This window comes from Callorhinchus milii, unplaced genomic scaffold, assembly GCF_018977255.1.
Source record: "Callorhinchus milii isolate IMCB2004 unplaced genomic scaffold, IMCB_Cmil_1.0 Scaffold1, whole genome shotgun sequence".
NCBI classification, from domain to species: domain Eukaryota; kingdom Metazoa; phylum Chordata; class Chondrichthyes; order Chimaeriformes; family Callorhinchidae; genus Callorhinchus; species Callorhinchus milii.
The window spans coordinates 137,689,152-137,702,088 of NW_024704742.1; the positions used below are offsets into that span (position 1 = coordinate 137,689,152).

The window sequence follows — 12,937 nt, forward strand, 5'->3', positions numbered from 1 at the left end:
CTCCCCTTCGAGTTGGCAACAACAGCATAAATCACATCTGGAAGAGAAACAAAATGGTGTCAGGACATGTCCCACCACTTGCTGAGAGCTCTGATATAACGTGTGACCCACGTTAAAGTCTATAAGAACTCTCACCTTTACTATAACGACTCTAATACCAAATGTCTCAAAGCAAATCGCTGTCAAGTGTAGTGACTGTGTATTTTATCAGCAAACCTGGCGGCTAATTTGAATTCAACAATGTCCACATACAGCCAAGAAATGGGGGATCAATTTTATTTGGAGAATTGTTGGCCCGGACACCAGGAGAGAGAAATTCCCTTCCCTTTTCCAACAGCACATTGCATTCCAGACACAGGGAAATTTCCATGTGGAGGTGACATATATATGTGGAATTCTCATTCTGGTTTGGATACTCTTGAGAAGGTGATGTTGGTTGACCCAAAAAACCTCAATAGATACAGACGGGATCTTGGTTTAACATCGCAATTAAAGGACAGCACTTCTGACAATGTAGCGCTCCTCCCAGTACTGCACTGGAGCATCAGCCTGGACTGTGAGCTCGAGGGCCCTGATTTAGGGGCTCGAATCCCCAACCTCCTGACCCAGAGCCAGAGTGCGAGCAGCGAGGCGACTGGATACACAATAAACCAGAAAAGGCTGACAATACTCACTGTCATCAGAGGCTCTGATGGTGGAATTTGCGTACACTTGGGAAGGAGAGAGAGACAATTATTAGTAAATAATTTCAATATTGATAATATTTCCATCAGAAATGGGAATCAACATCACAAAGAAAATATGACACTGGTTATTAAACAGAGTATACATAGAAATCCGGAGAGGGGGGTTCAATGTCTAAAGCTCAGTCCCCAAAGCTGGGACAGGATTCAATTGGTGCTACTCTAATGCAAGTGATTTGGACTTGATACTACTCTAATATCAGGGCCTGGGGATTGGTGAGCACCAACCACAGGGTTAGGACTTAGGTGAATGTAGCAGCCAATTTGCACCAAGCTCCATAACCCCATATAATAATAATAATCCTTGCATTTGATATAGCGCTTTTCACGTCGGGAGGACGTCCCAAAGCGCTTCACAGAACACACTGTAAAGTGAATTGACTGTATATTTGTGGGCGAACGCGGCAGCCAATTGCGCACAGCAATGTCCCACAAACAGTCGTAGATTGAAAATGACCATTATTATTATTGTTTTTTTTTGGAGGGATTATTATTAGGCTCTGTGTGGAGTAAGGAAACTTGCCCAAGGTTTTGCCCTCTGCCTGGAATTGAACTCAGGTCTCTCACTTGCAAAGCGAGTGCTCTAACCACTGAGCTACAGGACTCCACACTCATCCCCACACTCCATTGCCTTGCTCCCTCCTACATCCCTGACCTGCTAAGCCCCTATCAACCTGTCTGCTCCCTCCATTCAGCAGGCTCCGGCCTACTTCATGCTCCCACCTTACCTACCCTACAATCGGCGGCCAGGCTTTCAGCCTCTCTGACCCACCCTTTGGAACTCCATCGCACAATCCCTTAGCCTCCCTTGCCTCCTCAATGCCCTCCTTTACGTCCATGCCTTCAGCCGTCCTCCTACCTCTCTGCCCTCCCTCACCCCAACCCTGCTCCCCTCTCGCTCGGGTCCTGATCCACGGCTATTCAGCACCTTGGGACATCCTCCCGACGTGAAAGGTGCTTTACAAATGTAATTTCTTGTTGTTTCTTACCTGAATCTGTTTGCCGGGCCGGTGCTGGGGTAACCACACTGTAGATCACAGCAGCTGCGTCTGTCAGATACATAACAGTCAGCTCCTTCTCCAGGTCTCTGCAGCTTCCCCTTTGCCACATTCTACCTCGTCCTGTCCCCATTTTCCTGATACACCAGCCACTTCCACTCCCTCAAGATACAGGTGAGTGCTATTGAAAGCACCGGGCTCAAATCTAATTAATGGTCCACTGGCAGATCTGCCTCGACAACATCAAAACAGCTCCATCCTCACCTCCACTAATTCATCCTTCTACTCCAAGATAATCTTGGAGGCAAGCACAACCCAAGGCTCCTCTTCTCCATGGGTTGAGGGTTGTCCCCTCCCCATCTCCGCAACATTGCTCAACTCTGCCACGGCCTCAGCCCTCAGGCTGCCGAAATCCTCATTCACACATTAATGACATTAGACTCGACTATCGCAACTCCCTGCTTGTCGGACTTGCCAAATTTTCCCTCCATAAGCTGCAGATTATTCAGGCCCTTTGACTGTGAGGCTCTGAAAGGCTCTCCCTTTAGCCCCACTCCCCTTTTCCCATTGGCTTTCAGATTTTTCTTTTCTAAATATTATTGGTGACTTGGCAGGTGTATTTTGCCAACTCCCAGATCCTGGGAATAGCTGTGAGATGAGGGACCAATTTATCCAGGGATTGTCATCCAGGACATTGGAAGGAACTCCCTTCCTTTTTCTGATAGTGTCACGGGATCTTTAACATCCCGATGGGCACAAGGATTCTTTCCACTCAGCTCCTGTTGGGTGACAGACATATGGCACTCTCTGGGAGGATGGTCCCAGCTGGACAAGCAGCAGGAAGCTTATTATCTAATGCTTTCAATGGCAAGCTATGTGGTTTCAGCTGGTTATACTCCAGCAGTTATCTCGATGACTTGGTTCTCGCTACTGTGAACTGAAAACTTTCTGAAATGAGGTAAGCAGGATGAGTCTCTCCGTGGAGACAGACAGAGTGAGCCATTCCATATATGGAAATTTCCACGTGTAGGTGATTTACATGGGTGGAATTCTCAGTCTGGTTTGGATGCTCTGAAGCACAGTGATGGGTTTCTCTGTGTGAAGACACCCAGAGCCAGAGGTGAGATGGTCACTGACTGAGCTCGGCTGAGACCCAGTGACCGGTTATTGAAAGCACGGGGTCAAAATTGTGGCATCGCTAATTGAGACAGAACAGTTACCGTCTCCTGCAGGCGGCTGAGGTCGGACCATTTCGTTGCTAACACCCACATCCATTTGATGACTGAAAAAAAGAGAAAACGTTTTATATTGTACATTTTATAGAGGTTAGAAGATAAAACCTTATATATAATAATTTGATACAGTGTCTTTCACATCAGGAGGATGTCTTATAGCACTTCACAGTGTAGGATTCAGTAAATAATGTTTTATTCTATCCTAAAGAAGGAATACAAGACTACGATTTAAACAACTTTGAACGTACAATAATAGCTGAATATTTTGGGGTGAATCTCTCAGCCTGGACTGACTGGGACTATCAGATTGTCCCCTCTACCTAAGCTCGCTGACACCCCCACCGTCTCGGTGTGCGCATTTTGGCTACCGCCTCCACCCAAGCTTCTCCATAATGCTCCTAACCCTGTCCTCTGCCCTCCACTATTCCCCCTCGATCCTCCTGTCTCACCGGCCTCCCCGACTCCTATTCCTGCTCGACCGTCCCACAGCCTCCCTCTGCTCCAGTCTGCGAAACCTCCATCGGCCTACCGCAGAAGATGTTGCTTCCTGTCCAAGAGCAGCCTCTCTGACTGCCCTGTTCTCCATTCTCGCCACAAGGCTCACCGGTCCCTGACCATGGGGACCAACATCTCCTCCCTGATCCCATCCCCACTGTACGTGTTAGTCATCAACCACCCTTTGAGCACCTTACCATTTATCACCACTCCAACCATGCCCTCAAAATTCTCCTAATCTAGTGCCCCCAAGCCCTTCCCCAATTTCATCACTGACATCTCTACCCTCCTATCTTCTCTGCCCCTCTGCTCCGAACTCCTCCTCATCCTAGGTGGCTTCAACTTTCATTTCACTCCCTCCTGCTCATCTGAACTCCTTCCCCTCTGGGCTTCCTTCCACCATGACATATCCTCCTCGATCACTCTTCTCCACAGCTCCCTCTCCTCTACTCTCGATTCCACTCTCTTCGCAAACCATCTCCTATCCATATAAGTCAGCATGGTACACCAGCCACCACCGCTCCCTTAAAGCACAGTTGCGTGCCGCTGAGCACACATGGCTTAAATCAAACTTAACGATCCATCGGGACATCTGGCTGGACCATATCAAATCCTACTGCTCCGCCCTCGCCTCCGCTAAATCGTTGTTCTACTCCTAGACAATCTTGGAGGCTAAGGACAACCCCAGGCTCCCCTTCTCCATCATGAACTACTCCTCCACCACCATCTCACGCCTTGCTCATCCTCAGCTTAAATGCCAACCTCTAGGCGATGCTACAATTCCTGGAATCCAAAGTCAAGGGAATCTGCTCAGTTGCCTATGCCATTCCATTTGCTACCCCCTTGAGATCAACATCGCCCACCCCGGCCCTTACGTATCCCCCCCTCCACACCTTCAAACCTGTCTCCCCCTCCTCTCTCATCACCATTATAACCAGCATGAAACCGACTACCTTCTCCCTCGACCCCACTCCTACCCCTCTCCTTACCTCCCAGCTCCATCTCCTTGCCCCTCTACTCATTGACATCATGAATCTCTCCCTGTCCTCTGATAGTGTTCCCACATCATTAAAAACCGCCGTCATCACTCCAATCCTTAACAAACTCTCCCTGGACCCATCTCTAATCCCAAATTACCGCCCCGTTCCCAAATATCCTTTCCTCTCCAAGGTCCTGGAACGAGTTGCTTCTCAGCCTCACTCCTTCCTCTCCTCCACTGCCTTCATGAACCCCTCCAATGGGGTTTCCCTGCTGCCCACAGCACAGAAACAGCCCTGGCCAAAGTGACAAATGACATTCTGTCCATCTGCGAACAGGGCTTCCTTTGCTTCCTTATTGACATCTCTCACAGTTGACCATTCTATCCTCATCCCACTTCAATCTTCACAGCTCTGTCCTTCACTGGTTCAGATCGTACCTCTCACACCACCACCACTTTATATCCACAAACGGTTCCTCCTCTAGCCCCCGCACGGTCTCGTGCGGTGTTCCTCAGGGCTCTGTCCTTGGTCCCCTCCTCTTCAATATCTATATGCTCCCTCTTGGTGACATCATCCGGAGACATGGGGTCAACTTTCACATGAATGCGGATGATGCCCAACTCTACCTTTCTACCCTTAACTCCAGGACCCACTGCTGTCCTGACAGAATGACTGTCGGATATCAAGTCCTGGATGAGAGTTAACTTTCTTCAGTTGAACGTCAAAAAGACTGAGACTTTCTTGATTCACTCCCGTCAGCGCCTCCTCACCTCAACCAAAAACATCACCATCCATGGTTTCATACTCCAGTCACACTCCAGCTTGCTAAGCCAGTCCGAAACCTTGGCATCTTGTTTGATCCTCAACTACCCTTTCTACCCCACATTTGTACTATGACCCGTTCTGCCTTCCCCACCCCTGTAACATCGTCCGGCTCTGCCACTGTTTTACACCGTAGGCCGCAGAAACCCTCATACATGCTTTATTACATCGAGTCTCGACTATGCAAACTCCTTGCTTGTCGGCCTTCCCAACTCTTCCCTCCATACGCTGCAGATCATCCAGAACTCTGCAGCCAACATCCTCTCCCACACTAGGCTCTGCGACCCTATCAACCCCATCTCGCCCGACTCCACTGGCTTCCTATCCCACAGAGCATACAGTTCAAGATCCTGGTTCTCACCTTCATGGACTTGCTCCATGGACTTGCTCCCCCCTACTTCTGTAACCTACCATTATGCTCGTCCCCACCGCTTAGCTGGCTCAAGCCTGCTTCATGTCCCCTGCCTCGTTCGCCTCACTATTGACGGTTGAGCCTTCTGCCACTCTGTCCGCACGCTCTGGAACTCCTTCCCTGCTTCATCCCGTGCCCTACACACTCCCCGACCTCGACCCCTAGCTTGGGTCCAAAACTCTTCTGTCCAGAGCCTTGGGACGTTCTCCCAACATGAAAGGCGCTTTATAGATGTAATTTTGTTGTTTTTGTTGGGTGATACCGAACTGGAAACCGTACAATAATATCTGGATACCTCTTGAGTGATATCGAACTGTACAACAATAATTGGATTCCTTTTGATGGATATCTAATTGGATTAAAAAGAACAGATTAAAATGGACATTAAATTGGACATTGCTCCTCTATGTCTCTCACAGCATTTGTTTTGATCAATTTAAATTGTTGTGAACTACGGTATACATGGATATGTAAGCATAATTGGATACATTCTTTTAATTATTTATAACCATTATTAATCTGAATTGTGATTAATTGTACAACAACAGCGTCTCTCATGTCAGGGATCTTCACCAATCACTTCACGGAAAAGCAGCACGATGCTAACCCAGGTGGGGTGGGGGAGGGGAAGGTCCAACAGGAAGGTCTTCAGGCGCGACCTGAAGATGGAAAAGGAAGGGGCAATGTGGTGGGATAGAGGAAGAGTGTTCCAGAGTGGGGCTTAGGTAAATAGTGTCTCTTTGGGCTTCGCTGGCTACAAAGTTAGATGCTTGGCAACGGAATGTAATGGTCTCTAGTTCGGTTCGTTAGACAGGAAGGTCTGCAGTATTCCAGGCACTGCTGGTGATAGCAGGACTTGGAAGGGAGAGCAGTCACTGGGGGCAGGGAATCCTCCCACTCAGCTCCTGCTAACCCTGCAAGTCAAAGCCCTAACAGTGAGGGTGGTCCAAGCTGGAGAGGGAAGCAGGAAGCTTTCCAGATACAGGGCTCAACAGCAATTAGGAACTTGGAAGTGGATGTAACAGTGAAGGGATTAGAAAGACGCTCTCACCTCTCTGAACACTGACAGCAATGTCCGACACCATCAGCTGAAGAAATTAAAGAAAGATGAGAGAATGATTTAGATGGTTTGCTGATGACCTTTGTTAGTGCACATGTTATTCCAGTTAAAGACTTGTGCAAACTCTCCTCTTCCTGTTGTGTGGTGTAACCATGGCTACTGAAGCAGGAAGCCAGGCTCATGTCACCATCCAAAGAAGCCATTAGTTCCACTGTGTCTGTGCTGGTGCTCTCTCCCCCACTGGAGCTCTCTACCCTAATCCCATCCCTGCTCTCTCTCCCCATGGCGTCTGTGCTGGTGCTCGCGCCCCCACTGGAGCTCTCTACCCTAATCCCATTCCCTGCTCTCTCTCCCCATGGCGTCTGTGCTGGTGCTCTCTACCCGACTGGAGCTCTCTACCCTAATCCCATCCCTGCTCTCTCTCCCCATGGCGTCTGTGCTGGTACTCGCGCCCCCACTGGAGCTCTCTACCCTAATCCCATTCCCTGCTCTCTCTCCCCATGGCGTCTGTGCTGGTGCTCTCTACCCGACTGGAGCTCTCTACCCTAATCCCATTCCCTGCTCTCTCTCCCCATGGCGTCTGTGCTGGTGCTCTCTACCCGACTGGAGCTCTCTACCCTAATCCCATCCCTGCTCTCTCTCCCCATGGCGTCTGTGCTGGTACTCGCGCCCCCACAGGAGCTCTCTACCCTAATCCCATTCCTGCTCTCTCTCCCCATGGCGTCTGTGCTGGTGCTCTCTCCCCCACTGGAGCTCTCTACCCTAATCCCATCCCTGCTCTCTCTCCCCATGGCGTCTGTGCTGGTGCTCGTGCCCCCACTGGAGCTCTCTACCCAAATCCCATCCCTGCTCTCTCTCCCCATGGCGTCTGTGCTGGTGCTCTCTCCCCCACTGGAGCTCTCTACCCAAATCCCATCCCTGCTCTCTCTCCCCATGGCGTCTGTGCTGGTGCTCTCTCCCCCACTGGAGCTCTCTACCCTAATCCCATCCCTCCTCTCTCTCCCCATGGCGTCTGTGCTGGTGAAGGAGAGATTGTTGGCCCCATTAATTGTTATTGGGCACTTTGTGTGAGGAATCAGGTTTCCATGTGTCTCTCTCTGCGTCTCTAACTGTATGTGGGGATTTATCTCCTAAGAATCAATGGATATTGCGACACCCTGTCTGTGCTGGCGCTCAAGTGAATAAGGTAATAGGAGGATATCTGATGATTAGGTAACAGCAGAGGGAATATCTCGTCTGTGGTTATCAGGATCTGGGGCGACCCGTCCTGTGTCTGAGCAGATACCCAGTGTGTGGATACACAGCGTTACACAGCAATTACAATTGACAGTGAATGTTGTTATGGAGGTAACCGCGGCAGATAATCTGCTGAGCCAGAGGTGAGAGTGCGAGCGGCTGAGACAGACTCACTTGGAATAAACATTACCTTTGTCTGTAAACACCTACCTCTCTTTACCCGCCAGATAATGATGGCAGTCACCAGAACGAGCAGCACCACAATGGATACCACGATATATACAGTCTGACAACCATCACTGTGTCTGTCCCCATCACTGTGTCTGTCCCCATTGCTCTGTCTGTCCCCATCGTTCTGTCTGTCCCCATCACTCTGTCTGTCCCCATCACAGTGTCTGTCCCCATCGCTCTGTCTGTCCCCATCGCTCTGTCTGTCCCCATCGCTCTGTCTGTCCCCATCGCTCTGTCTGTCCCCATCACTCTGTCTGTCCCCATCACAGTGTCTGTCCCCATCGCTCTGTCTGTCCCCATCGCTCTGTCTGTCCCCATCGCTCTGTCTGTCCCCATCGCTCTGTCTGTCCCCATCACTGTGTCTGTCCCCATCGCTCTGTCTGTCCCCATCGCTCTGTCTGTTCCCATCGCTCTGTCTGTCCCCATCACTCTGTCTGTCCCCATCACACTGTGATCCAGGTGCGAGGATGTCTCGGGCGTCTCTGCCCTGTGTGTTCTCAGCTACACAGCGGTAAATTCCCCTCAGCCTCGGGCCCCGGATCTCCCCCACGGTTTGATGTTTGTCCACTACGTGTGTGACTGGCGTGTGGTTGGTGTTAATGGGCAGCGTGTTATTCTCGGGGTTGATCCATGTGATGTTGGCCGGTGGTTCCCCCTCAGCCGTGCACACAATGTCAACTCCGACTCCATCACCGGCCACGAGGGACAGACTCAGGATTACAGCCGGAGCTTCAGGTATAAAGAAACACAGAGTTATTCAAACTAAACAACTGTCCCCATCGTGTCTGTGCTGGTGCTCACTCCCCCACTGGAGCTCTCTACTCTAACCCCATTCCCTGCTCTCTCCTATCTTATCTGTGCTGGTGCTCGCTCCCCCACTGGAGCTCTCTCGTCTAAGTCATTCTCTTTTCTGGTAGATTGTCATGATGTTCACAATGTTCCCTTTCAAACACTTTCAAAATTCCAATATTCAAGTCTATTCGGGTCCCAGCGCCTTGGGACTTCAACATTCACTTCACCCCCTCCTTCTCTACCTCTGCTGACTTCTCCTCGGTCATCTCCTCCCTCACCCTTCCCTCCACATTCACTCCGCCAACCATGGAGGATACACCTCCGCGATCACACCCTCGACTTGCAGATCTTTCGGGGGCTCACCATTTCAGATCTCACCATTACCAACAAAGCCATCTGGGACCATCATTTCATCTCCCTTAACTCCTCAATCCCTCTCCCAACTGCCATCCAACCAACCTCAATATCCTATTGCCTCTGCAAAAAAAAACTCCCTCTCCCTCTTTGCCCGTCTACTCACAGACATCATAAACCTCCCCCTGTCCACTTGTACCATTCCCACCCCTTTAAAAACTCTCGTCATCACTTCTCTCCTTCAAAAAACCTGATCTGAACCCATTCCTGTTCTCAAACTACCGCCACATCTCCAACCTCTCTTTACTCTCCAAGGTCCTACAAAGAGACCCAGCTTTGCCCTTCCTCTCCCGCCATTCCCTTCACAAACCCCTCCAATCGTGTTTCCATGTCACCCACAGCACAGAAACAGCCCTGGTCAAAGTGACAAATGATATTCTGTTTATCTGCAACCAGGACTGCCTCGACCTCATTCTTCTTGACCTCTCTGCTGCCTTTGGTACTTTTGACCATTCTATCCTCATCCACCACCTCACCTCTCACAACTTCACGGTTCTGTCCTTGAATGGTTCATATCGTACCTCTCACACCGCCTCCATTTTATCTCCACAAACAGTTTCTCCTCTAGACCCCGCACCATCTTGTGCGTCATTCCTCAGGGCTCTGTCCTCGGTCCCCTCCTCTTCAATATCTATATGCTCCCTCTTGGTGACCTCATCCGCAGACATGAAGTCAACTTCCACATGTATGCGGATGACACCCAACTGTACCTCTCTGACGAATAGGGTAAGGAATGAGACAAACCTCGTCTGTAACATTGCGTCAGTGATGACCTGTTCATTCACCCCTTTCCGTGTCCCACAGAGACAAGAGATCTCTTACCAACAACCTGCAGCCGTGACATGTTCTGTGTCACCTGGTCCTGTTGGTACGTTTCCTTTATAAACATGACGTGTACGTGACAGAAATACCGTCCGGTGTCGTTTAACTCCAGGCCCCTGATCTTCAGGGAAGCGTCTCCATCTCCCACATTCCTGACCAGCTTGTAGCGATTTCCTTCATTCACTGTCTCTGACTCCCTGGAGTTGGTGTGGGCGGTGAGGCCAAGAGTGTAATTAAACACCAGCTGCCCATGTGGCCTCCCTCTCCTCCAAAGCACTGTGACTGTGGCACGATTCTGGTATGTGTTGGGGATGGTGAAGGAGCAGGGCAGTGTGGCATCACCTCCCTTGGTACCAGTCACTGACCGGAGCTTCTCTTCATGACCTGAGACAGGAACAGGATTGGAATAGTGCAGAGCAGTCAGTGTGACAGAGTACATGTTACACACTGTGAAATCCTGGATATGTTACCTGCTCTTCATGGCACCATCTCCCTCAGGCCTGTGCTCCTCACTCACCCTCTATGAGCCTGTGGGCAGCACAATGTCTCACAGACAAAATCCTGGATTTTTAAAGCACCGATAATATGATTGCTGGCAAATGAAGTGACTGTTTTGCAGCCAGTTTTCTCAGATGATGGACCCCCAATGCTTATGAAGGCTCTGGGATGCTACCCCGCACGAGGTGCGCTATATAAATGCACGTTATTGTTGTTGTCGACAACCAATTCAGATGGAGGATTGTTGGTGTAAACCCAAGGAGATAACCCTTCCTCATGTTTTGGGGCAGTCGGTTTCCTGATACATACAGAAATCTGTCACCATTGTTAAGAGGACCTAAACCAGAGAGAGTGTACCACCTATATATCCACTCTGAGTATGTAATTCAGAGAGTATTATGCACACATTGGCAAGTGCAAGGCTTGGGGACCCCAGTGTATGTGTTTGGGGCAATTTGGAGTTCAAACAGCGAAAGCTGCATCATAATAATACATACATTTGATATCACATTGTTCAGACGTCTCAAAGCGCTTCACAGAATATTCTGTAAAGTGAATTGACTGTATAATTTTGTAGGAGTAATCGATTATGCCAGCATTGTTTCTTCAAACAGTCGTGGTTTGAGCAACAAAATTATTTCTAAAATTATTTTTGGAGAGATTATTATGCCCCAGGGTCATCCACCAATCGACGGACAACCATGTTCCTACTTACTGCTAGGTAAAGAAAGGAGGGCAGAGTAAAGAAACTTGCTCAAGGTTTCTCACTGCCCAGGAATCGAACCCAAGCCCTCTCGCTTGTGAGGCGAGTGCTCTAACCACTACACTACAGGACTCCACAGCACAGTTGGCCAGTGACGGCACTGTGTGGCAAGCTTCCTGCTGCTTGTGTAGATCTGTGGTGTTATTGAGCTGAGTGGGAATGGTCGCGCCCAGTGACTGGTCTGCCAATGAGGCTGATGCCAAATCAGCAGTGCCCTGGAGTACTGCGACCGCCTGGAACCAGACTAGAGACCCCCACAGAGGGTTGACTCCTGCCCGACGTCCTGTGGCCTGGTATGTCACTGTGGAGCCAGTCCCTGCTTTACACCGGCTTTTTTGTGGTGGGAGAATCTTACAGGGCAGTTTGTGACCTGCCAGCCACCTTGATGTTCTCGAGATCCATTGCCGCGTCCCAGGCTTACTGATCACCAGCTGCTGAATCCAGGTCCTCATGTGAGGGGCCTCGGCAAATAGACAACCCCACAGTGAGGCCGCCTCAGCCTCCAGGTGCTCAGTGACAGGTCAGTGTACAGCACAGCCCTCCCTCCCTGCAGCCGCTCACTCACTGTCACCTGTCAGCTCCCTGCTACACACCGTCCATCACAGGGACCACTGGCTCTCTATTGCCCGTCCTGGGACGGGACACTTCCCACTGACTCCGGCCCCAGTGAGGAACGTCACGTCTCATTCCCACTTCCCATCGTTCCTCACCTGTAACAATCAGACGTGTTCTGGGCCCAGTTTGAAACATTCCATCCTCACCCTGGAGCTCCACACGACAGGACCACAGCTTATTATTGTCCTCTCCCCTCAGTTGGTTTATCTTTATTGTGGCGTCGTTGTTTCTCGGGTTCCCAATCACTCGGTGTCGCTCTCCCTCGTTTACATCAATGACATTTTGATACTTTCCCTGTGAATCCGGCCTATAATTTGTATAATTAAAATTCACAGGACCAGTCCAGCCTTCCTTCCACGTGATGGTGATGTTCCCTGTGTATCTGGGGTGAGGGTGAGTGAACTTGCAGTACACGGTGACTCGTGACCCTAACCTGCCGGTCACTGTATTGGGGGTCTCCATCGTCCAGTTATTCTTACTGAGCCCTGTGAGGACACACATGGTGTAATGTGAACCATAATAATATTAATACTTGCATTTAATGTAGCGCTTTTCACGTCTTCTCGACGTCTCAAAGCGCTTCACAGAATGGGCTGTAAAGTGAATTGACCGTATATTCATGGGCGAAACGTTATTTGTGGGCGAAAAATAATATAAAAGCAAACAGGTAACACTGAGCTTGTACAATTGCTTGGTTAGGTCACAGCTGAGAAAGTAATGTGGATAGTATTGGGATCCGCACTGTAAGAAGGTGATGGAAAAGGTGCAATTTAGATTTACTGTGATGTCCCCAGGGATTTAGGGGTTTGAGTTACTAAAAG

The 12,937-nt window shown here is 49.8% G+C and overlaps 1 long non-coding RNA gene across 1 annotated transcript; it reads right to left on the minus strand.

Annotated features, from left to right (window-relative positions):
* LOC121848149 lies at positions 1–3,014 on the minus strand. The gene is made up of 4 exons (XR_006084882.1): positions 2,962–3,014; positions 1,733–1,792; positions 675–710; positions 1–37 (listed from the first exon to the last, which is right to left on the minus strand). It is a non-coding gene; the product is annotated as an uncharacterized LOC121848149 (long non-coding RNA).
* Positions 3,015–12,937: the final 9,923 nt, after the last annotated feature.